The sequence below is a fragment of the Manis pentadactyla genome, chromosome 3, assembly GCF_030020395.1.
Source record: "Manis pentadactyla isolate mManPen7 chromosome 3, mManPen7.hap1, whole genome shotgun sequence".
NCBI lineage: Eukaryota > Metazoa > Chordata > Mammalia > Pholidota > Manidae > Manis > Manis pentadactyla.
Window position 1 is genome coordinate 147,443,636 of NC_080021.1, and position 23,735 is coordinate 147,467,370.

General features: G+C 43.5%; 1 protein-coding gene and 1 long non-coding RNA gene across 7 annotated transcripts in view; both read right to left on the bottom strand.

Annotated features, from left to right (window-relative positions):
- Positions 1-14,242, bottom strand: part of GCNT1 (glucosaminyl (N-acetyl) transferase 1) — a 29,621-nt gene extending 15,379 nt beyond the window's left edge. Inside the window, exons 1-3 of one of the 6 annotated variants that reach the window (XM_057498572.1) lie at positions 14,067-14,239; positions 13,099-13,205; positions 10,476-10,589 (exon numbers count right to left, since the gene is read on the bottom strand). The gene's annotated coding sequence lies outside the window, so the exon portion shown is untranslated. Of the gene's footprint in view, positions 1-10,475; positions 10,590-13,098; positions 13,284-14,066 lie in introns of all 6 variants that reach the window. The other 5 variants (XM_057498576.1, XM_057498574.1, XM_057498575.1 and 2 more) reach the window with 5 other exon arrangements.
- Positions 14,243-14,666: 424 nt separating this feature from the next.
- On the bottom strand, positions 14,667-22,095 carry LOC118916420 (uncharacterized). The gene is made up of 3 exons (XR_005026379.2): positions 21,680-22,095; positions 17,082-17,264; positions 14,667-15,432 (listed from the first exon to the last, which is right to left on the bottom strand). It is a non-coding gene; the product is annotated as an uncharacterized LOC118916420 (long non-coding RNA).
- Positions 22,096-23,735: the final 1,640 nt, after the last annotated feature.

The window sequence follows — 23,735 nt, forward strand, 5'->3', positions numbered from 1 at the left end:
GACTGAGGGGTATTATGTTTAGTACACATGGTGTGGCGGATCACGGGGAGAAGGGGAGAACAGTGTAGCACAGAGAAGGCACATAGTGAATCTGTGGCATCTTGCTGCACTGATGGACAGTGACTGCATTGGGGTATGGGTGGGGACTTGATAATATGGGTAAATGTAGTAACCACATTGTTTTTTCATGTGAAACCTTCATAGGCATGTATATCAATCATACCTTAAAAAAAAAAGAAAAAGAGTCCTTAAACATAACTCACACAAATCAATATTCTAAAGCTTGGTAAGCCTAACGGATATTGGAATTTCCTTTCTTCCATTTTTCCCTTCTTTTACAATTCCATTAGCTGTTGAATCACTCACTAAAGCACATTTAATAATCCCATAAAATTTTTAAAGCATAAATATAATTAATGAAAGTTTCTCTATGACCTGCTCCTAATTTTAAATTACATTAAATAAAACTAGGTTTCATCAGTGTAGTCACCTACAAAGGAAAAATAAATAAATAAAGGGTTTTCCATGCCTGAATGAATAGCATGATAAGTTCTATAGAATTTTTTTCCACTTACTCATTACACTACTTTGGAACAAAGTGTCACTTAGATATCTAACCCTTGCATTTCATTCATTACTGGAAATAGTATTTATTCTTCTGTTCCCATTGCTTCCTCCCCTGGAGCCACAGGAAGCTGCTGGCTTGAAAGGGACACTAACCTAGCATGTCTGCCTAGAGGCTTGGCAGGAAAAGTGAAATACACCCCAATCTATGCCACGGAATGAAAAGCTCTAAGTCCATCACAAGGAAAAGAAAGGATCCAGCAAGGCTTCCTCAATTACCACCGACCTGACTCTTGGAAGATGACAGGATTTAGATACTAGGAAATAGTAGAGAAAGGCATTCTCAATTTTCTTTGCATGGTTAGGAAGCCAAGGCCTGAGCAAAGGAAGCCTAAAAGGAGAAGAGAGTGTGATATGTAACCGATGCAAGTCTAACAAAGAAGAGGAGGGTAAGAGGTAACAGCTGTTTGCCATTCATGTCCCATAACCCTAAAGCTTCCTTCCACATTTTATCATGACACGAAGCCTATTTCTCAATATGGTGAACCACAACAAAAAATAGATTTTTAAACACTTAATTGGAGACAAGAGCAAGATTTTACTGAAGAAATCAGAGGAGTAAAAAACAGGAAACACACACACACACACATACACACAACAAATGATTATTATTCAGCCTTAAAAAAGAATGAGGTTCTGATGCATGCTACAGCATACACTGTAGACCTGCTAAGTGAAATAAGTCAGCCCACCAAAACACAGAATAAATACTCTGATTCCACTTAGACGGGGTACCTTGAGTAATCAAACTCATAGAAACAGAAAATCTAAGAGGGGCTCGGGGTGGGGAAAGAAGTTATTGTTTTACTGATACAGCATTTCTGTTTGGGATGATGACAAATTGTAGAAATGGGTAGTGGAGATGGACACACGACTTTGTGAATATATTAATGCCACTGATTTTTCCTTATCACTCCATCAGTGACACAAGATACCTGATGGGTGGGTTTTTTTTTCTTAAACCTCTTTGGTAGGATTAAAAAAAAAGATGTAGCTGGCTAATAACTTGACTAAATACCTTCAGAGTAGATGAGTAGATGTTATTTAGAAGAGGCTTTTTAAATTAAGAGAAGACAGACATAAGGGAAATGTATTAGGAGAGTATAGGGAGGAGTAACTCCAGATTGTATGAATGCACAAAAAAGGACCTTTTGAGTTTAGTGTCATGAAAATTGGGAGATAAAGAAGAGAGATCATCTGTCCAGCTCCCTCTCCAAAGCGTTTGCTACTGCCTATGTGCGTTTAGTCTTAGCTCAGTTTTGCTGAAGTATGAGTAACAGCTAAACTACCTTAGAAATGGAAAAAAACCTGTCCTCCAAGGCAGTAGTGTTCATTTGCAAAGGCTGACCTTGATAGACTTAAATGGAAACATACCTATTCATGTGCACACACACATTTGTTAAAGGAATCTTCAATCTCTTTATCACAAGCCAAAAATGTATACAGAAGATCTCATTGTTCACTTCAAAATTCCAGACTGAAGAGTAATTATTTTTTTTCTTTCTTTCTTTCCTTTTTCTTTTTATCTAATACTAGGTAGTTTATAACACTGAATTGAGCGCTATGGTTTTATAGAAACAAAAACTTTGGTTAGATTTAAAGGTACTTTAAAGTTCACTTTGTCCAGTCTTAATTTCTAAAATAAGAAAACTAGGGTGCAGAAGTTACATAGGCCAGGCCACACATCAAGAACAATTCTTTAACAGAGACGTCTTAACAATGACCCATTCCTGGCACACCTGCTCATCACGCAGCTCACAGTTACTGGGTTTCCTGAACAATACCAATTTTAGATTCTCTAAGCTTTCAATGCTTCCAAGCATATTTAGAAGAAGTCCCAAAAATCTGGGTCATACCACATATCTGGATTTTCACCTTGCTGAAAGTAATTCTCAGATCCATATGAAAAATATTCTCAATCCATATGAATAAATATAAAGCTAACCATTATTAAGAATGAGAAATGCTCTCTGCCTGATTTCCTTCACCATGTTAAAATCAACCTCTTGTACATGGTCCCTTTGGCGAACCACAATGATCACCCATTTGAAATCCAGTATCATTGACTCCTCCTGTAAGCCACAGAGCACCAGAACTGTGCAGAGCCAAACAGAAGTGAACATAAACCCTAACTATGCCATGTCCTAACATGTGGTTTCAGGAAGCAACCTAACCTCTCTGAGCCTTAGTTTCCTCATCTGAAAAATGAAGCTTACAATACCCTCCTCATTTGGTTGGTGGTAATTAAAAAACCTATGAAGCACTGGAAACAGTGACTGATATGCTGCGGTTGCTCAAAACAGGAATTATCACCATCAACTCTCATTTCAGCATTTAATGCCACAAAACCCTGTCTCTGAACTGATCCATGCATATGCTTCATGAGCTCCTAGTAACTGGGGTCTAGTCTCAGCCTTATTCCTTAGCCCCTGTACTCACACAGCTCCCTGGGCCTAACACAGGCTTACTTAATTGGTAAGGGCTCCAAAACTGAAACAAAAAACAAAAAAGTCCAAATATTTCAAAACTCTACTCCCTTACTCCCAAAAAAGTAGGGCAGTATCTTGGATGCTTTTTGTTAAATGTGCTTTTTAGCACATAGTCTTCTCCAGATAAGGAAACTAAAGTACAGCATTTAAATGCTCCAAAGGATAGTGTCAGGGAGTGGAACATAATTGAAAGCAGTATGTGCTGAGTCTTACAGACTGAATATCTATAAAGAAAACCCCAAACAATTGGCCTCATACTGGGTGGTGCTCATCCAGTCTTTAGGATTAACCTCATCTCTCTTAACCTTTTTGTACTTTGGTCTCCTCACCTGTGCACAAGAGTGGTTGAGTTCAGTTAGGGGTCCCCAACTCCTGAGTGATAAAGCACTTTGCTGTTCCTCAGCAGATGGATGATGGACAGGGACCTGGGAGGCTGAGCACTGACAGGGCTCAGCATCAGGAAAGCGGAATGTGAAAGGGAATTCCCATTGCAAGACAAAATACTAATCAGACTATATTTCCACAAGTATGAAACTTACTTTTTTCTCACACTGACAGTTTTTGAAATTTTAGGCACACGGTGCACTGAAACACCATGTGTTCGTTACTATGGTGGTTTCTTTTTTGTTTTCTTAGAAGTTGATATTAAATTGATGGTGCTTTTACGATCAAAGTTATTGCAGATTTAAGGACACTGTTAATGTTAAGAGTTAGCATTTTGTGCCAAGCATTTTACATACATTTTCTCTTTAACTCTCACAACCCTGTAAGTAGCTATTTTTATTCTTACTTCACAGTTAAGGAAACTGAAGCTTTAGCTGTTTTGAATATGGTCATTTGCCCAATTTACCAGTATGAAAAACTTGAGTTGTACCCAGGGCTGACCTCCCAGAGGGCGGAGGGTAAAAAAGCAGTCTCACTTTCTGGCCAAGAACAATACTGGATCCAGTTATTAACAGCTTTGATTTCCACCTTAGCTTACCTCTTAACTTTTCAGGGAGCTCCAGAACCTTCCTAATCTTCCTGTTGGTATAAATACAACAAACTCTCCTCCTGAAGGCTTCAGCCCTAAGCTACATCAGAGCAACTTCCTCAATTCTCAAATGGGTATTTGTGGTCTGAGCTCTGCACATTCCCTTTAAGCAGCTTCATATACTTGGGTGGCAAACTATCCATCATGTCATTTCTTCTGAATTACATTTAGGTATATTTGTTGAACTTGAATCATTGCCAAAGCCAAGAATGAAGGAATTCTCTATGTATGACATGAAAGAAGGTTTTTGAGATGAAAGGTCATTCAGAGATGAGCTGCCCTCCAGTCCATATGAAGAAATGCATCATAAAAGAAACCTCCAAATGTACTATAAATATGCACTGGAAACATCCGAGAAGGACCCAAAATTATTCAAGGATCATCTTTTTATTTGGGGGAAGGGTATTTATTCAGACGCTTGTGACGTTTAAATTTAAAATTTTTCACTTCAGGAATTTTTTAAATTGTAAATTGAGATCAAATAATCCCAATCCTCCCACATAAACTCCATTTAAATATGGTTAATGATTTCCAAACAAAAAGCCATCAGGCCAGGTACACATAATTTTCGTGTTCCCTTCTGATGCCTGCCCAAGGACATTACTGACTCACATTTGTGCTCAGTACAATGTAATAGAAGTTGGGATTAAATTTTCTGTTCTTCTTGTGAAATGAAGAAAAGATGACAACTAACCTAGGCACCACCACAAAGATTTCTAAGGCCTCAGGACTGAAGGTTTCATTAACTTGTGGAGTCCCAAACTGACCACCCATGAAAAACTAAAGACCATCTTTTAATTGAGTTAAAGGCTAAAACAATTTGCATACACATTCCTGTTAAAGGATAAGCAAAATGCTTATTTTTCAAGGACACAAAACCTTCGTATGACTTGGGCTCTTTGGGACATACCTCCTACCTCACCAGTAGGAGCTACATATTCCCAGGCCTAGATCCAAAATTTTGGCTCAAATAAAACTCTCCCTTTACTTTCAAGGTAATTTTAATGAATTTGTCATCAACATGCTTTTTTCATTTAATGGGTAGCAAAGAGTCTTCATTGGTTTTTCCATGATTAGTATGTGCCTTACATCTGAATACTAGAGTATTTCCAAATTATATCGTTACAAATAAGAGCTATGAATACTTTTGAATATACTCATGGCTTTGTTTTCTCTTGGCTTTTTAAAGGATTTTCCTTGGAATTCCAAGTGTCAGATTCTTAGATCAAAACTTAAATATGTCTATGGCTCTTGACTGTCTTCCAAATGGACTATACTTTCTTAGAATGCCCCCAGTAGTATCTGAGAACCATTTTCTCTACATTTACTGTAATTATCTTAATTACATACTACATATTCACATACTGTAGAATTATTTTTATCAATAGTATGACTGTAAAGTGTTACATCACTTTTGTATTTTTTGGATTACTGGTAGCTTAATATTTTCTCTTAAGTCTGTTTATGTGTAAGAGGACATCGGCAGTAGTAATTTCAGCTCTGGAGCCAGACTGCCCAGGTCAAAAACCAGGCACTATCATCACCAACTCAGGCTTCCATAAGCCTTTGGCTTCGTATTTCAGCTTCTTCACTATTAAAAAAAATAATTAAAGAAAGTAATAATAATTTTAAGTGACTTAATTAGGTTAAGGGTGATACATACCTTAGATTTTTTTTATAAAAATAAGTGAACTGACCTATAATGTACATACACTGAATTTGAGACATAATGAGCCCTTAATGAATGTTACCAAATTTATTCATTATTATCATTTACATTTTCTGTCTGGATATTGTTCAAATATTTAATTAATGTCTATAGGTAACTTTTTCAGACTCCCAAAATCAGATATCATATTTCAAATTTACTAGCAAATACCTGAATATACTCAATTTAATTCAACAGCAAGCAGCTTATACACAAAAGAATCCTAGGTTCTGGGAAGAAAATACAATAATAAATAATGCATCTTCCCTAATTTCAAGGAATTCACAGGATGGTTATTTGCTGAGCCTTCTGGAGGAAATTATAGGCTTGCTCAATACAGTTAAGAACTATTTTGAGGACAATGTATCCATTGTAGTACTGAAAGGAGCTTGAGAGAGCATCTAGTCCTTTTAGAAACACCAGCTCTGGGGGCAATTACTAGGTCTGGGGGGTGGGGTGGATTCTGTGGCCCAATAAATTAAGAGAAATGCAGTTACAAAGAAAGTTAGACAAGATGCTGTCCTCCTGGGCTTATTTATTAGCTTTTAAGAGAGTAATGTTCACTGTGAATATTTAAGACTGGGACAAAGGACACGGTAGTCAGCATTTCTCCAACTTACTTGTCCAAGAAAAATTTTTTTCAGAGGAGAATATTACTAGACCGTATGGAAAAAATCCAGCTGGGCCCAAGTTCCACTCTCCTCTCTAACTTGTGAGGAAGCTGGGGCCCAGGGAGTCAAGTGACTTTTCTAAGGGTCAACACTGAGTGGAAGGTTGGGCTGACCTGAGCCTGGGACTTCATCTATGGAAATATGTCCTTTCCTACTTACCACATTGCCTCAGCTCAATTCTTTTTACATCTTATGGGGGAAGGATGTGGAGAGGGGTAGGGAGGGCCACCACTGAACCCCAGATGGGAAATCTGGCTGTTCAACGTCTATCAAACATTGCTTCTCTTTTCCATTGCCTCTCAATAGAGATAAAATTTCATAACCAAAAACAGGAAGAAAAAAAAAATCTCGAGTCGAACAAGAAATCTAGTTTTTGAGTTTTTATACTCATTTTTTAAATCTCATCCCTGCCAAATGGTATTACTGAGCATGCTCAATCTACTTTTGCTATGGTCCAAAGTCACTTCTACCATCAAACATTGGTCCCTTTTCTAACGGGTCCAATTTAGCACAAAGGAAAATTCTCAAAATGGTCAGAAATGCCTGTGGAAACCAAACAAGGTGTTCAACTTGAAGGCGCTCATTTCAAATTTGTACATGTTTCTTTAAACCCTCTATTTGTCTAGCCATATCTCCTATTTTCAGGGAACTCACAAGTTCTCTAATAAGAGGTAATAAACACAGCACTGCTAGGTTGTCTATAAGGTGCTTTTAAACACTTCAGCATAGCCAGTGAGATAGAAATGTGTTGGTACACTATGCCCCAAAGGCTGGGGAGGTTAAGCCCCAAACAGGAACCCATTCCTGGGATGGCCACTCTCACTTTGCAACTACTACACATGCTTTGGCATTTTCATTGCAAACCAAAGCTTTTGTCAATTAGAAGCAGTGTTAAAACTGGATCTCCCTATGTGAATTTAATGATATTGCTTAGCATAACATATGAGAAGAGTAAACAAAGATGAGATCAGGAATCTTCAGTTATGTGGATGGATTAGAGATATTCTAGAGGCATGCCCTACATTTGTCACACGTAACAACAAAAGGACAAACAAGCCTGACAAGTCAATAGCCTGGGATGCTATCCGAGGCAAATTCCTGGGTCCAGCTGCTGATTCCAGAAAATTCTCGAGCCCAGCCCGATGGTCAGCTGAATCCTGCTCCTACCCCAAGTGAAGTTTTTGTGGAAGATGCAGTCAGAGCCCCTAAAAAAGGACAGAGCTGACCTCTGACTTGCTTTTCAACCTTCACCTTGAACTGCGGAGAACTGCAGCCCTCCCCACTCTCTGCTTACCAAAAGACCCACACTGGCCCAGGCAGGTGCATGGGCAACATCAGTGAGCAGGCTCTCCAAGCAGAGGAGGAAAAACCATACGGCCAATGTGTGAAGGACTTAAAGTTCTTACCTGTCTGGGACCAAAGAACTGACCACAAGATTTCTCTAAGTTCCATGTTTTGTTTTGCCTTTTAAGTGTTTAAAGCGGCTTGTTTAAAGGAAGTTTAATGAACATATTTCAAGAGAAACAAGACATATACTGCATTCACTACTTTTTCAGAGTTTGAGCACTTATTTTTACTCTAGTAGCAGTTTTATTTTCCACTGAATGAACTATAGGAGCATATCTCAGGGAAGAGACAATTTAAAGTTTATAAGGAAGGAAGTTCTAAATTGGTGAGTGTGTGACTCAGTGTTTAATGATAGCTTTAACATTTTTAGTACAAACACTTACTTTGAGTAAGTACCTTGATATGTGTGTATTTCTTTAAAAATTATATATACTACTGTACTAACAAATTATAGGCATTACAAAACAAAAAGATGGAGAAAAAGGAAGTAAAACCTACATGATAATGAATCTTGCTCACTATAATTAATATTTGTAATGAAAGCAGTATATTAAAAATGCTTCACTGTTTTTGAAAACTCTTGGCTAATGATTTTGTGATATGAACAGCTGTCACATTTTTATAAATTTAACACAAGGATTCAAAACTCATTGATATTCTTCACTTACAAGATACAAAAGACAATTCTGTTTCCAAGTTTTTAATGGGCTTTTTTTTTTTTGAGTTTTTACAAGTCACAAATCTACCATGTTTGTTGGCAACATGTTTACATTACAATGAAAACACTTCTAAACAGCTATTTCCAAACTGCCTCTCCATAGCCTAAATTTCTTTTGGAAAGCAATCACTCTCCCTCCTCTTTGACAGAACTTCACGTTTATCTTGGATTTTTCTTTCCCTCCAAAGTCTTTGCGACTACTGATAGCATAGCAAAGTTGGAAAAGGGAGGCAAATTTGGAAGCTGTCCTTTGTTAAAGAAAGATGTAGACTCAAGCACTCTTCAGAGTATTGTGCAGAGAATCAGGGAAGCTGAATGGGGCAGAGATGATCATGCTCTCTCCCCAGAGCTGTACAAGGACTGTACAGCTTCTACCACCTGAAGAAGCCTTCTTTCTCATGCTTCATCATGCCAGGACATAAATCCAATACCTCAGTTGTTAAACTTCAGCTCCCTTGGCTGCAGGGAGAGGGCTGAGGAGAGTAGCTCAATACACCCGCATTACACTCATGGCTAAGTCCAGGTATGCCCTTGAGAGATGCACTGATTTAAAGCCTTCGTGTTTACCAACTTAAACAACTGAATGATACCCTCCACCTCTTAAATTACAATACTTCATGATATACTTAACAGCCAGGTGAACAGGACCTCACCTGAGCAAACAATCCCTGCCCCCTTCTCCACCTAGGAAATCACACTCACCATACAGGACAGTAGGCTGAGAAGGCACCACTGCAAGACCGATTTTAACTATCAACACAGCTAGATTTCTTTCTTAAATGCTTATAAAACTGTAAGTAAAAGGTCTCATACTTAACTCCAATACCCCATGGGACTGTCCTTTGCATTTTGCTTTCAGATGCTAATATATTTGATTCATAATGGTCTCAACCCCATTTTCATAAACAATTCTCAAATACTCTAAGCCCCAGGTAATCAGCGGGAGCTCAAAAGTACAGAATGGCTTTACCTAGTCTGAGGCCAACCCCTAGGTGAGTGCTTTCAACCCTGGCTGAATAATGTAACTACAGCTCTCAGAGAACGCCAACACCCCCGAGTGTGTCCCCCTACCAGGGATTTGAGGGCATTGGTCTGGAGCCTTAGAGGCAGGAAGTGTAAAAGCTCCCCAAGTGTTCCTAACATACAGCTGACCTTGAGAACCTGGAGGAGGTTTGCAAAGGCCCTTCCCCTCCAGGAGCCTCACTTCCTAGGGGCTTGGATGTTCATCAGAAGAGTAAAACTCGCAGTTGAGCAATACTTCCTTTAGCCATCAAGTGCAAGGTTGAAGATGGGAAGTAATTTGTAGAAAAGGGGGCGACATGCTATTTCAGGTGCACAGGGCTGAGCTGTTTGTACAACACCCAGACATCAAATGTGGGGTTTGTGTTCCTTCAACACCAACTGGATATTCAACCCTTTAACTCAATCCAATCACTAACTATGCACAGATGAAGGCTCAGTTCCACAAGACTGCCTCCATATTAGAGGCCAGCTGCAAATGCCAGGCCAACTCAAATTCGGGAGTTCCCTAACCCTCATTACTTTACTTACTATTACTGGTTTATTAGAAAGGTTACAACTCAAGAACAGTCAGAGGAAAGAGATGTATGGGACAAGGAATGAGGAAAGGGGAGAGCAGGTTCTATGCCATCTTCTGGTACATCACCTCTCAGCACCTTGATGTGTTCACCAACCCAGAAACTCCCAAAGAGTTCAAGAGTTCAAGCTCTCCAAACTGTTCAAGAGTTTTTATAACCCAATCTCTAGGCATGCACTGCCCCCTCTTTCCCAGAGGAGAGTGGGTGCAGCTGAAAGTTCCTACCCTCTAATCACTTGGCCTTTCTGGTGACCAGCCCATTCTGATGCCCTCTAGGGGTTACCACACCTTAGTCATTAGCATAAACTTGTGTGTGGAAAGGGACTGCTTAGATGAACTCAAAGACATTCCAGACACCATCACTCCAGATACTCCCAGGGTTTAGAGCTCTGTGCCAGGAACCTGGGTCAAAGACCAAATACATATTTCCTATTTTATCACAAGAGCTAACACAAATAGCATTAATTAACACTTTCCAAGTTTACCACAAGGCTTGGCACTAGAAAATGTTTGGTAAAAACTGGTTGATGACACAGTTGACTTCATACACAAACACACCAAACTCAGCAGATGGTTTTGCCTCCTCCTGCAGAGAAAAGAGAAATCCTCGAAATCCTGGTCCCCAAATCTAAGGCATCTTTATCCATCCTCTCCCTCCCTCTTTACATCAAAGACCAATTTCCCACCTGTGTCCTGGAATTCACCCCTATCATTTCTGAAATGATACCCAGTCCTATCATTTATTTCTCACTCCCACATCCTAAGCTTCTTACTCTCTACCAGAAACTTCCCCGAAGCATTAGATCATGTTCAAGTCTTTCTAATCTCAAGTGGAAAAAAAAGAAAAAGAGAAAAAGAAAGAAAACCACAGACCCTTATCCTGCATGTGCACTTGTTTTCTCAAGTGGCCTTCACTAGCTTCTCCTCCAAACACAATCTTACCTTCTAGCACCAGCCCCTTTCTAGTCTCATCCCAGCTGGCTCTTTGGAAGATCTTTTGTATATGCAGTGACTACACGCAACAGCTCCCAAACATTTCCACCTTAGATCTCTTTCATGAGTTTCGGTGGCCTATTCCTCGTCTCCATGTGGCTGCTCACAAGCTAAATGCACCTGAATGGAATCTTCTTCCCTCCCCCACCTATGCCCACTCCTCCCCCAGTGTTCCCTAACACTGTAAATGGTTTCACCATCCTATCCCACTCATTTATGCCAGAAACTGAATCATCCTTGATACCTTTCTCTTTATCAACTATAGCCAAATAATTACCACTTTCTTACTGATTTTAACTACAAACTCAACCTCTCTCTCTGCCACTAGCTTCTACTCAGCATCACTGCACCATTCCTGGGTGACTGCAAAGCCTTTGTACTATTTGCCTGCACTCCACTCTCCCCCTCCTCAGGGTGGCCACACATGTGCAGTGACAAGAGAGGGGGCTGAAACCGTTGGCTTGGCCCAGCTGGTACAAAGCAATACATCTTTTCTAATTGGGCTATCCCAAAGGGAAGCCTTTTTCTAGTTTACATAAAGGCACCAAACATGCCAACAGGGCCTATCCCTGCAAACCATTCTCCACACGACATTGACAAGGATCATTTAAAAAAAACCCAAACCTAATCAACAATTCATTTCCTGTTCAACACCCTTCAGTGGGTTCCCACTAGCTTTCCTGTTAAAGTCTGAAGTCCTAAAAATGACCCAACAGGCTTCATCCCAAGACATTCATGCCTTGGCCCTAACCCTTTCAGCCTAGAACTTCAACCTCTAATTCCCTTGACTTCTTCCCATAAGACTACTCTACTCAATGTATACTTCATAGCAAATAGAAACAGACGGAATCATTTGCAGTAGTATTACTTTGTTTCCTACCACCCAATTTAATGAAAAACATACAGTATTTACATCATGGGTGAGAAATTTTCATTCATCCAAGAATGCAATTTCTAGGGCAGAGATTTGAAACTGGTTGATGCATAAAACAAATTTGAGTCCTTGTGTTTAAAAAGAAGCCAATATTTAAAATCAGGTTTTACAATTTTTTTAAATGAGTATTTTTCAGCTTTATTTTGGGGGGAAAAGATTCTGGCCACTCTTTGGTGCAAGATTCTGACCCTATGCTTTCATCCTGTCCAAGTGGTGGAGCCCAGGACTGGGCCAAATTCCTGCTTGGCTACGGGAAGGGAATGGCTGATACCCACCAAGACCTTGTAAGGAGGTCCTCTGCAGGTCACCTGGGATGAACTATAATTAATGAAGGATGGAGTCCAGTACATATTTGTGGCCCAGGCTACGGAAGTCCTTTCTTTTCAAGGCCAGGTTGAAGAGAAGGCAGGGGTAACCTCCAAACCCTCACCACGATATGGAAAAAACACCAACTTCCCTCATCTACCAATAAAACTCTGCAAAAGTAAATTCATGGTATGTTGTACATTGTTTTAAATAGAGGAGTTTAGCCAGTTCTAAGAACTCCAAGTTTGCCCAAACTACCATCTTGAAGGCCTGCAAAAAAATCTATTAAGCAATATAGCAGATATCCAGAGTTCCACTTTTCCTTCTTGCCAGAACTGAAATCTGCTACCAAATCCTCCCGCAGTGGGGGGGCCTTGTCAGGAACTGCCTGAGCTCCTAGCAGGTAATTTACACTGATCTTTAAAAACCATTCAGCCCTCCTTCTCCCTTCTATAAAACAAACCTGCCTTTCAGAGCAGCTCTGGAAGGGGGGCAGAATGCCCAGAGCAGGGGACAAGTCCCTGACCATGTGCCTCACCTAACCACTACCAAATTCAGGCCATATAAAGCTGTGGCCGCGTTATCTTCCCAATTCGCCTCTTGCTATTTGTAAAATGAAGACTCTCTCCCCTCTAGAAAGAAATAAAGCAGAGGATGCCAGGTGGGTACAAAACTTACCTCCGCCCGGGCAGCCCATAAATAAGGTCCAGCCTGGATCTGTAGGCGGCCTCATCCACCCGGAAGAATGAGCAGTGCGTGGCCGGCAAGGGTGCCCGTGTTCTGCTCTGCACGGAGAGAAAACGCTGTAAAGAGAGAACTGTCAGTGCAAGCTTCTTCCACTTCAAAAAGCCAATAATCCAAAACTGTGAAAACATAAATCAGAAATTAGGAGCTAACAAAATAAAACAGAAACCTAGGAGGGGAGTAGACTGCGTTTAAAAATCACCTGTTTTCGTAACAGACCCCAGCAGCGCGAGTTTCCTAGACACGCGCGCATATCGGACAGGGAGCGAGCAGGGAGAGGAAGGGAGAAGCGTTAGGGATTCGGAGAGCCTACACAACACACCTCCAACCCCAGCCATCCTCTTTCCCAGTGGTTTGCCCCAAGGCGAGTCACTTAAAAACCCTGGCGTAGGCTCTTTCATAAGTAAAATGGAGGTGATAATGCCGTTTCGCAGGGCTACGGGAAGGATTAATGAACTTAAAGCCGCTAGCACCCAAGGGACCGCAATAACTGTTCGGTCCCTGGCTCTCCACTCCCTGCTTCTCTACGCCCGCAGCCAAACCCTCTGATTTCTAAGCGCCTACCCGACACGCGGACCAGGGGAGAAAAGAGGCCAGAAAGACTGGCTTCCAGGTGACACCGGGCACCGAAGTCCTGGCCCCGGAGGAATGAGAAGGATCGAAAAGGGTGCCCAGCGCCCTGGCCGACCCAGGGCGCACGTGCTCGCCGCAGACTCCTACTCGTCCGCTGCCTCCAGCCCCGACTCCGCCTCCTGTTCACGGACGAAGCCCATCCAGCCCGCGACTGCGGGGCTCTGGCTGAGAGCCGGCTACCTCCCTCGCATCCTTCCCATCCTCACCAGCCGCCGGCGGTCAGTTGATTGTGTGCGAGGTGGGGTAGAGGGAATGGAGGAGTTGGTTACCTGAGGAGAGTGTCTGCTTCTGGGGCGCAGGAGGGTGAGGTACCGCGCGGCGCCCCAGAGAAGCCGCGCGGAGCCGCCCCGGGCCAGCCGCGCACTCGCCCGGCGCCGCGCTGGACTCCCGGCCCTCCCGGCCGCCGCCTCAGGGCCTCGGAGCCGCCCACTCGCGCCCGAGCGCCACGCCCCGGGGCCCGCCCCCTGGGCCCTGCCCACGGCGCCGCGCCGCGCCCACTTTGGAGGGAGCGGAGCTGGGGGCGCCCGGGGCCGCGCTGAAATGCGCGCGCCCTCTGGGCCTCGCGGCCGCTGGGGCGCCAAACCGGCCCCCGGGCGCTGCCTCTTTCGGTTTCCTCAAACTCGCCTTGGCTCTTCGTTCTCCAAACGGCGTGAGAGGTGAGCGCGTGAGTGGGATATTTTTCCAAATTTTATGCCCCCTTCCTCTGAGTCAGGAAACGCAGAAAGTCCTGTCTTTTCTGATTTTAAAAATATTTTTTTTTAAAGAGGAAAAAATGTTAAGTGCCAAGGTTCTTTTTGTAATGTAAAGCTTACAGTTGACCGTTTTTTTTCTGATAACCTTCACGAAATTTACCATTTAAAAACTTACATTCACGCGCATTTTCACATAAAAACTAAGGTAAAAACTAAGTTGTGGAACCATCCATTGTCGCGCAAAGTAGGAAATGCCTCTCTCCCGCCCTTATGGCACAGGCCTTTTTATCAATTATAGAAGGTCACACAGTCTCCTTTGTAGCAAGAGGAATATTGGGTACAGGTCTTCTACCCTGGAGATTTTAGCTCCTAGAGAGCAGAATGGGCTTTTATTTATCCACACATCACTTAGGTTTGGAGGAAATCAGCACACATGTATTGAAGTAAATGAAGGAACAAAGTGCATGCACACTTGTTTCTGGCCCACCGTACCCTGCTGGGCCTGTAACACAAAGCTGAGACCCTGTAAGTGCCTTTCCCTGGAAGAGGAAACTTGACAGATGTCGGTCATTCACAAAAGATCACTGCTCAGGGGAGACATGTAAAGACAGAAGGCAGGGCTAGGCTGGCCTTAGAACAAACCACGTATGGCTGAGGCTCACCCTCTCAGGTTTTGGACCTGAAGAGGTTACATACCCTGGGGGGCAGTGACTGCTTAGACATGTCCACACAGAGCAGAAAGTGACAGTGTCCCATAAGTGGAGCATTAATTAGCCACATAACATAAAGCATCCTGGTTTCATGTTAACCCACCTGTCCCTTTTGTGAAGACCTGGTCTTTTCTAGACTTTGGAATATTCTGGGAGGATTGCTCAGGACTCTCTGTCCTCTCCCCACCCTCATGCCAGAGTGTTTCTAGGTGAAGCAGCACCATGCAAGACCACTGTAGTGACAGTGGCAAAAGAGCTAATGAAATATTCCTGGAGGAAGGTAAATCTTGGCTCTTTCCCAAGGAGATTCCCCCTCCAATGACAGTCTTGGAAAATCTTGCTTTAATTTTATTTAGGAAAGTAATTTTCTTACAATGCATATGTGCAAGACCTAGAGCAAGGGGGAACACATGAGTTCCTTTTCAACTGTGGTTTATATTTTTATCATGGGAACAAAAGTTTGAACCCAAAATATCATCTACAAATCCATACATAATTTGCATTTCAGTCAGAACTGTAAAAAAGTAACTGCAATTTGTTTTCTCCACCTATTGCTAATCCAGATGGCCTTTTTTACTAAGGGACAAAATGGTGTTTTTTAATTTCTTAAATAAAGCTATTACGAAGATTAGTGTGTTGCAGAAACCCTCATCATACAATATGAAATTAACTTCATAAATTTTATTAATTTCGTGTTTGAAGCTAAGCCTGCCACTTCTTTCCACTAGACTAAACATGTTAACTTCATCCTCTCTTGACCAGTTTTTTTCTAACTGGGCTTACATCAAGGATATTTTTGTTTTTATGTCAATATATACTTGGTGTGCCAGCAAGAACGCTCTCTAATTTCTAAAGCGGTGATCAAATTTTCTTGCTTTTGAGTTATCTACCAGTATCATTAAACCTTTATATATTAAAGAGGAAAGAAACTGTGCATATCTTATGACTCAGCAATTCTACTCTTTGCATCTACTTAGCAGTTGCATTGTCTAATGTGGTAGCCACTAGCCACATGTGGCTCTTGAGCCCATGAAATGTGTCTAGACTGCATCGAAATGTGTTGTAAGTGTAAAATACACAGTAGATTTTGAACATTTAGTATTAAAAAAGGAATTTAAAGTGTCTCATTTGTATACTTTTAAAAATAATTATATGTTGAAATATACTTTGGATATATTGACTTAGGTTATATTAAAATTTTTAAAATAAAAGGGGATGAATAACATTTGTCATTAGCATAATAGTTGGATCTTTGAATGTATGCTGCCAAAGCAGTGCTAATTCTGCTCCCTTACAACACTCCCTTGTATAATATATTATGAGCATGGATGGATTGATGTCATCATCTAACTTTAATATGTAATATTGTTTTGATAGGAAAATTACTTTCAAGATCCAAACAACAGATTTACAAATTAACTTTCAGAATGCATCTTTTTTGTCTGTTGGATGCTGCACATGTCCCATAAATGTAATCTACTTTTTTTTTTTATCACAATAATATGTACCCGTCATGATTCCATGCCAGTAGTTCAGAAAGTATTTCTAGATCTCTTAGGGATGTATCAGTCAGGGTCCAGGCAGAAAACAGAGAATTGTTGTAAAAGAGAATTTAAGGAATTGGTTAAATAGGTTATGGAGGGCTGAAAAAGTGAAAAGGGAAACAGAGAGATTAGCAGCTGCAGGAAGCAGCTGCCACTGGTCTCTTGAGAGAGAAGCATAGGATTATCAGAAAGAGCTGGTAAGGGGGCCCTAGGGAGCTGGGACTCAGACCTCTGAGGACAGGGGAGTACGCAGCTGGTGCTTTTATTTCTAAAGGTAAATGTTCAGGCTGGATCTGAGAGGGTGAATCAAAAGCTAGAAACTGGAAACAACTGCTCACCCAGGGAAAAGAGCCATTGCACGGTGACACTGGCAGGAACCACAAGCAGGAATATCAGGGAGTAAGTCCCTTCCTCCTCCAGCCATCCAGTCGGCCTCAAGCTCCCTCTACTGGCAGAACCTCACAGCCAGGCCACAGCATCACAGAACAGAGAACACGGGATGGGTGAGCTGGGAGATACACCTTAATAACCAGCATAAGAAGCAAACACATGATTATAGATATCAATTATCCTAATATTACAGATGCAGGGAAGTACTGATAAACACAGCTGTTAGAGTGATAATTCATGCAATTGCAATACATTTTCAAAAAAATATCTAGTAACACTGCCATTAAAAATACAGCTCAAATAAGGGGACAGTGTTCAACTCCCACACCCACACCCTTTTGTGTTCCAGGAAAAGAGCTTACTGCAAAGAGTCCCCACTCTCCGTCAAATGACTGAGATAACACTCACAGAGAGCTCCCTTGTTTACCTATAACAAGGCCAGACACAGACCCTCCGAGTTCCCTTCTTTGTCTTATAAATAATTAGCTGAGCTCTTTGTCCCCACTGACCAATCTGTTCAAAATGCCTGCTCACTTTACTTGGATCAAACTTTGTTCAGGCTTCCCTCCTTCCCCAAGTCTTTGAACTTTCATCCACCTTTACCCTAAACCAGCACTGGGACACAGAATAAACCCCTCAGGGCCCCTTCTCAGCTGACCTCAAAGGCAACATTTCCTGATCAGTTATCTGATCATGCCACCTGCTCCTACAGATTCTTTCTAGCCTGGTGTGGGGAAGTTGGGGTTCCTGTGGCCAGGATCCTCACTGAACTTAAATGCCTGATGATGTAACTGGCCTGTTGCTGGGCTGCTGCTTCCACATCTTTAGGCAATAAGCTATTACTGCACTATATAGAGAGCTTGGCCCAGTGCTCTGGGTGGAGGCAGAGACGTTAGTGCTCGACGTACCACTGGAGAACAAGCCAGGTAATAAACCCTTTCACCCCAAAGAACATTTTGCTGTCAATTTCTTTGGTCACACTGAATCCATAGTGAACTTGCCTGTGGCTGAAACCCATTGGCGAGACAATTGGCGAAAGTCAGCAGGGTTCACTGTTGACCGAGGAAAAAGACAGGCTGCCCTTATGGGAGGGGTACTTCAGCGCGCTGCCCCTGTGAATGGGGAGACAGTGGATCATCCCCCAATGGGTATGTGGTCTGAGGTGGCTTGCCTCCTAAAGGACTGGGCCCCACCCCAGGACAGGAGGCAAGTGGAGGTGACACCTGAGGCAGTAGGGGTGGCCCTTGATATAGTAAGGGAATCCTTTGAGAAGCAGAGTGCCCGGGAGGCAGCAGGGACTGTGGGTTGGCTGCTTCTCACAGTCTTAAAAAGGTCTACAGAGGAGACCCAAGAAATGGCGGCGCAAGAACGCCAGCTGCAAACTTCAGTAGATTCCCTGAGGAGGGAAGTGGCATTGATGCAAGAGGCAGCACGAGAACGCAAGCTGCAGACTTTTGTGGATGCCCTGAAGAGGAAAATGGTATTGAGGTGGGAGGAGGCGGCCCAAGAAAGCGAGCTGCAAACCTCTGTGGATTCCCTGAGGAAGAAGATGGCCTTGATGCGGGAGGTGGGAGGCGGCAGAGCGAGAGCCCTGGCAGCAAGGTGCCACTGGAGACAAGACGTCAGTGCTGCAAGATGTTCTGAAGGAAGAAGAGGCCATCAAGGAAAAAGACGAACTCCTAAGGGAAGCACAGGTAGAGGTGGCACGAGAACATTGACGGCGAAGCATTGAGCTGAAGGTAAGAGACCTGAAGACTGAGGTAGCATTGCTGCGAGGCACAGTAGAAAGGTAAAGGTTGTAGCAGAGGAGGCACTCGGGGAGGGGAGTGAAAGGCGCCATCAGCCCCAGAAATGGAGGAGCTGGGGAAGGATGAAGGGGTGGTGCCGGAGGCACTGGCCCCTCCTGTACTGAAAGCACGCCCAGTTGTTGTAAAGAAGATAAAGACCCAGCAGCTGAAAGTTCCCCAAGGAGAGGAGCAGCCCCCTCCCCAGGTCGTGGAGCACTGTATGGTCCGCCCCTATACTCAGGCTGAGCCCGTGGATTTGGGCTCCTGGTTTAGGCAGAAGCCCTCAGAGTCAGTATCAGATTGGCTCCTGCGTCTGTGGGACTTAGGGGTGGATGGAATTGTTCTGTCGGGAACAGAGGTGGGAAAGCTGTCTTCCCTGACATTGCAGCCCGCCTTGAGGCAGCGATTACAAAATGCACATCAGACCTCAGGGAGTCACTCCCTCCTTGATTGGCTTATGGCTGCACTTCGTGCTGTGTGGCCCAATCTGGGTGATCTGCCATCCTCTCCTATTAGATGGCAGACATGCTGAGCTCCAACAGGTGCTACAAGAGCTAGGCATAAGAAATGTCATCTATAGTCCAGACAATTATAACCCAGATGAAGAGATTTTCACTACTGGGAAGAGAAAAATGGCTCCTACATCCTTCTTTGGGTCTCTAGTTGCCATTCTTTCCCCTCACTTAGGGCATCCCATAAGCAAGGTGACATATACAGTAGCAGACTTAGGAGAGGCAGAAGAAATGAGAATCCGGAAAGAAAGAAGACCTGTTACTCACAAGAAGAATTTACAGGGCCCTATGAAGGTTACAAGGACCCAGATGTGGGTTGATTTAATATGGGCAGGAGCAGGTGGAAGGAAACTAGATGGAAAGTCCAATAGGATCTTACTAGAGCTATGGCAACAACTGAAACCAGAACAGCAGTTCCAGCCATTAAGACCAAAGAGGCAGAGGTCAGAGACACAGCCACGAGTCCGGCCTGTGTGTTTGCAAGACTTCCTGCTGGAGAACGAGCCAAGCTCACTTGAGCCCACACAGGAAGGTGATTGGGGAACATGGTTTGACTGAGGGAAAGGTCAAGGTATCTGCCCTGAGGAACCAGGGGGGGACCAGAGGCCACATGTTGAAATAGCTATCCATTGGTCCCCAGTGAACATACAACGTGTCCTGGCTCTGGTGGACACAAGGGGCTGAATGTTCACTGATTCATGGTAACCCTGAGCGGTTCCCCGGGACCCCCACTATTGTAGATGGATATGGGGGGAAGGCTATCAGAGTAAAAAAAGCCCAAATCCCTTTGGGAATAGGACATCTACCCCCCCAAAAGAGTATACTATATATATATATATATCTCCTATTCCTGAGTATATTTTGGGGATTGATATCCTGCAGGGTCTATGGTTGCAGACCACTGCAGGTGAGTTCAGACTGAGAGGACGTGTGGTGAAGACAGTTCTGAGGGGACATGCTAGGCACCCGCCCATAGCTTTGCCTGTGCCTCAGCAGGTGACTAATATCAAACAATACAAACTGCCTGGAGGGCATAAAGAGATTGGAAAAACTCTCCAGGAGCTGGAAAAGGTGGGTATTATAAAGCCCACCCATAGTCTTTTCAATTCCCCAGTGTGGCCTGTAAAAAAGCCAGATGGCTCCTGGCATATGACTGTGGATTACAGACAACTGAATAAAGTCATACCCCCATGCATGCTGCTGTCCCCTCTATTGCAGGCTTGATGGATACCCTCAGCCATGAACTAGGAACATACCATTACGTGGTAGACCTTGCTAATGCCTTCTTTTCCATTGACCTTGAGAGGGAAAGTCAGGAACAGTTTGCCTTCATGTGGGAAGGACGGCAATGGACTTTCACCATCCTCTCACAGGAATACCTCCACAGCCCTACCATCTGTCATGGACTTGTAGCCCAGGACTTGGCTACATGGGAGAAACCGCCAATGGTGCGGCTGTACCATTATATTGATGATGTCATGCTCACATCCGATTCTCTTTCAGATCTAGAAGGTGCAGCACCTAGACTGCTACAACATTTACAGGAGAAAGGATGGGCTGTGAACAGCACCAAGGTTCAGGGACCTGGTTTGTCTGTTAAATTCTTGGGGGTTGTCTGGTCGGGTAAGACCAAAGTTATACCAGAAGCAGTTATAGACAAAGTCCAGGCCTTTCCTACCCCCCACAACTGTAGCATTGCTACAGGAGTTTCTGGGTCTTCTAGGCTACTGGAGAGTGTTTATACTGCATTGGCACAAATGCTGAAGCCCTTATACCGGTTGGTACGAAAGGACATCAGGTGGGACTGGGATGAGACATGTGCATCTGCCTTTACTACAGCAAAACAGGCAGTCAAGGCCGTGCAGGCCTTGAGTGTGATAGATCCATCAAGGCCCATGTCACTGAAGATGGTTATGGCTGGGGTCTCTGGCAGCAGCTTGAACTAACTCGCCAACCTGTTGGATTCTGGTCACAACTCTGGAATGATGGTCAGGTCATCTTTGCAGTGGTCATTAGGAAGGCTCCTGTACCTGGCACTTGGCAGGCTTCTACCTAGGATCCAGAACAGTGCAGGACACAAACCTCCCTGTGAGTAGGACAGAGGGACTTTATGAAGACCCTGATTATTTGTGTTTGCTGCCCCAAATTCTGTGAAACCCCGTGTAATCCAGTGCTTCCTCCTATGCCCCTAGGGAAACTGCTTTTGTCAAATTCAGCTCCACATGATTAAATGCAGGAGGCACTTACCTGAACTCATCTTACTGGCCTCTTATAGGATCTTAGCAGCATTCAGACAAATAAGCACTCTTTGTCCTTGAAACCCTGTCTTCTGCTGTCCACTGAATCATCCCCTTCTGCTCCTGTCACTCCTTCTAAACCTGCTGGTTCCTCCTCATCTTAAGCACAGCAAAGCCTCAAGACTCAGGCCTCAGACCTCTTTTTCTCTCAATAGTCCTTCCCTATGACCTCATTCAGCCTCACACTGCTAAATATGTCTGTAGTTACCATGGACGTCTCTCAAAATTTTACCTCCAGTCTGTACATCTCTCAACTCTAGATTCATATTTCCACCTGCTTAGTTGGCATCTCTACCTGGAGGTTAGATCAGCATCTCAAATATGCTCAACACACAGCCCCTAATCTCCCATAGCCTGGGTCTCCTGCGCTCCTCTCCCTCACATTTATTTGCAACTCCATCCATCCTGTCGCTCAGGCCAAAAATGTTTGGAGTCATTCCTGACTTGTCCCTCTCTCACACACAGCACTTTACCAATTCGTCAACAAATTCCTTGGCTCAGTTTTCAAACTATATCCAGATTACGATGTCCTTGGCTCCACTGCTACCCCTGGTCATTCTCTTGCCAGAACCTCCTGCTTCCTCTCAAGCCCCATCAGCCCATTATCTACACAGCAGTGAGTGGTTTCAGATGCAGATCAGAGCTGCTCAACTGCGTGCTGGTGAGAGAGGGTTGGGTGTTGCCAACGGTGTTACAGTGGTCTCTGTAAGTCTGCCCCCCATCTCTTTGCCCTTATCTCCCGTCCTGTCCCTCATTCACTCATTTGTAAGCATACAGGCTTCCTTGCTCCTGCTGGACCACACCAGGCATATTTTCATCTCGGGTTTTGCCCTTGTTGCCTCTCTGTCTGACGGACTCCTCCCCGAGGTACCAGACCAGGCTCACATAAAACTTCACACTGTTACCTTCGCTTAAAGGGCATTTAAATGGCAACTCCTCCCCACCTCTTGCTGTCCACTGTCACTGTTTTATTCTTAGACAGTTTCAATACACCATCTAAAATATATAATAATAGTATGTCTCACTTAATTAAAAAAAAATCTGTTCCCCCTCCACCAATAAACAAAAAAGCTTCCTTTGAGAGCAGATGTGGTTCCTAATCTGTCCTGTTCCTGGTATGTCCCATCTGTAAAAGTACTTAAAGAGCTCAGTAATATTTGAGGAATGAGTAAGGGAACAAATGAATGAATGCTTTATATTTACTGCAAATGTAATGACTTTAAATAATACAGATTAATTATCTTGCCATTTTCTAGGGCAGGAGTCTGAAATGGGTCTCAGTGGCCTAAAATCAAGCTGTTGGTAGGGCTGTGTTCCTTTGTAAAGGCTTAGGGGAGAATCCATTTATTTGCTTTTTCCAGCTCCTACAAGCCACCCATGTTCCTTAGCTTGTGGTCCCTTCCTCCATCTTCAAACCAGCCAAGGCAGAGTCTCCTCCACTGCCTTCTCTGGAAATGCCTTCTGCCCCAGATGTATGGTACCTCTCAGTGGTCACTCAATCAAAACTGCCTCTCAGCTGGTTGTCATTGGACAAGATGCCAATAAAGGACTTTACATTGTTGCTGGGCAGCTGTGTCTGGGGAGGTCTCTCCCTGCGCACCATGTGAAACCTTAATCTGGGTGGGGGAGGTTTCTTGACTCTGGATGAGAAAGAATTTTCAAACAGGTTGGACAAGTGTAGGTAAGGAAGGAATTCATTAAACTGAGAGCCCCAGAGAATGGCAGCAGCTATACAGGCAGTAGAGAACAAGGAAGAACAGAGGGAAGAGAGGGAAGCTCATTGAACTGTTAGCACAGGGCAGATCCCTTGCCAGCCCCTAAAGCCAGGGTCATGTGGCATCCAGTGTGTGTTTGAATCTGCATGTTGTGGGAACTAAGCCCCTACCACCCTAGGATTTGGGGGAGCCACAGAGCACTGAATGGAGTGAGATTATGTTCTAAGAACTTCCCAAAAGCTAAGAAAGGAGATTTTCAGGCAGGCTATTAAAGAACATGATCGTACAGCT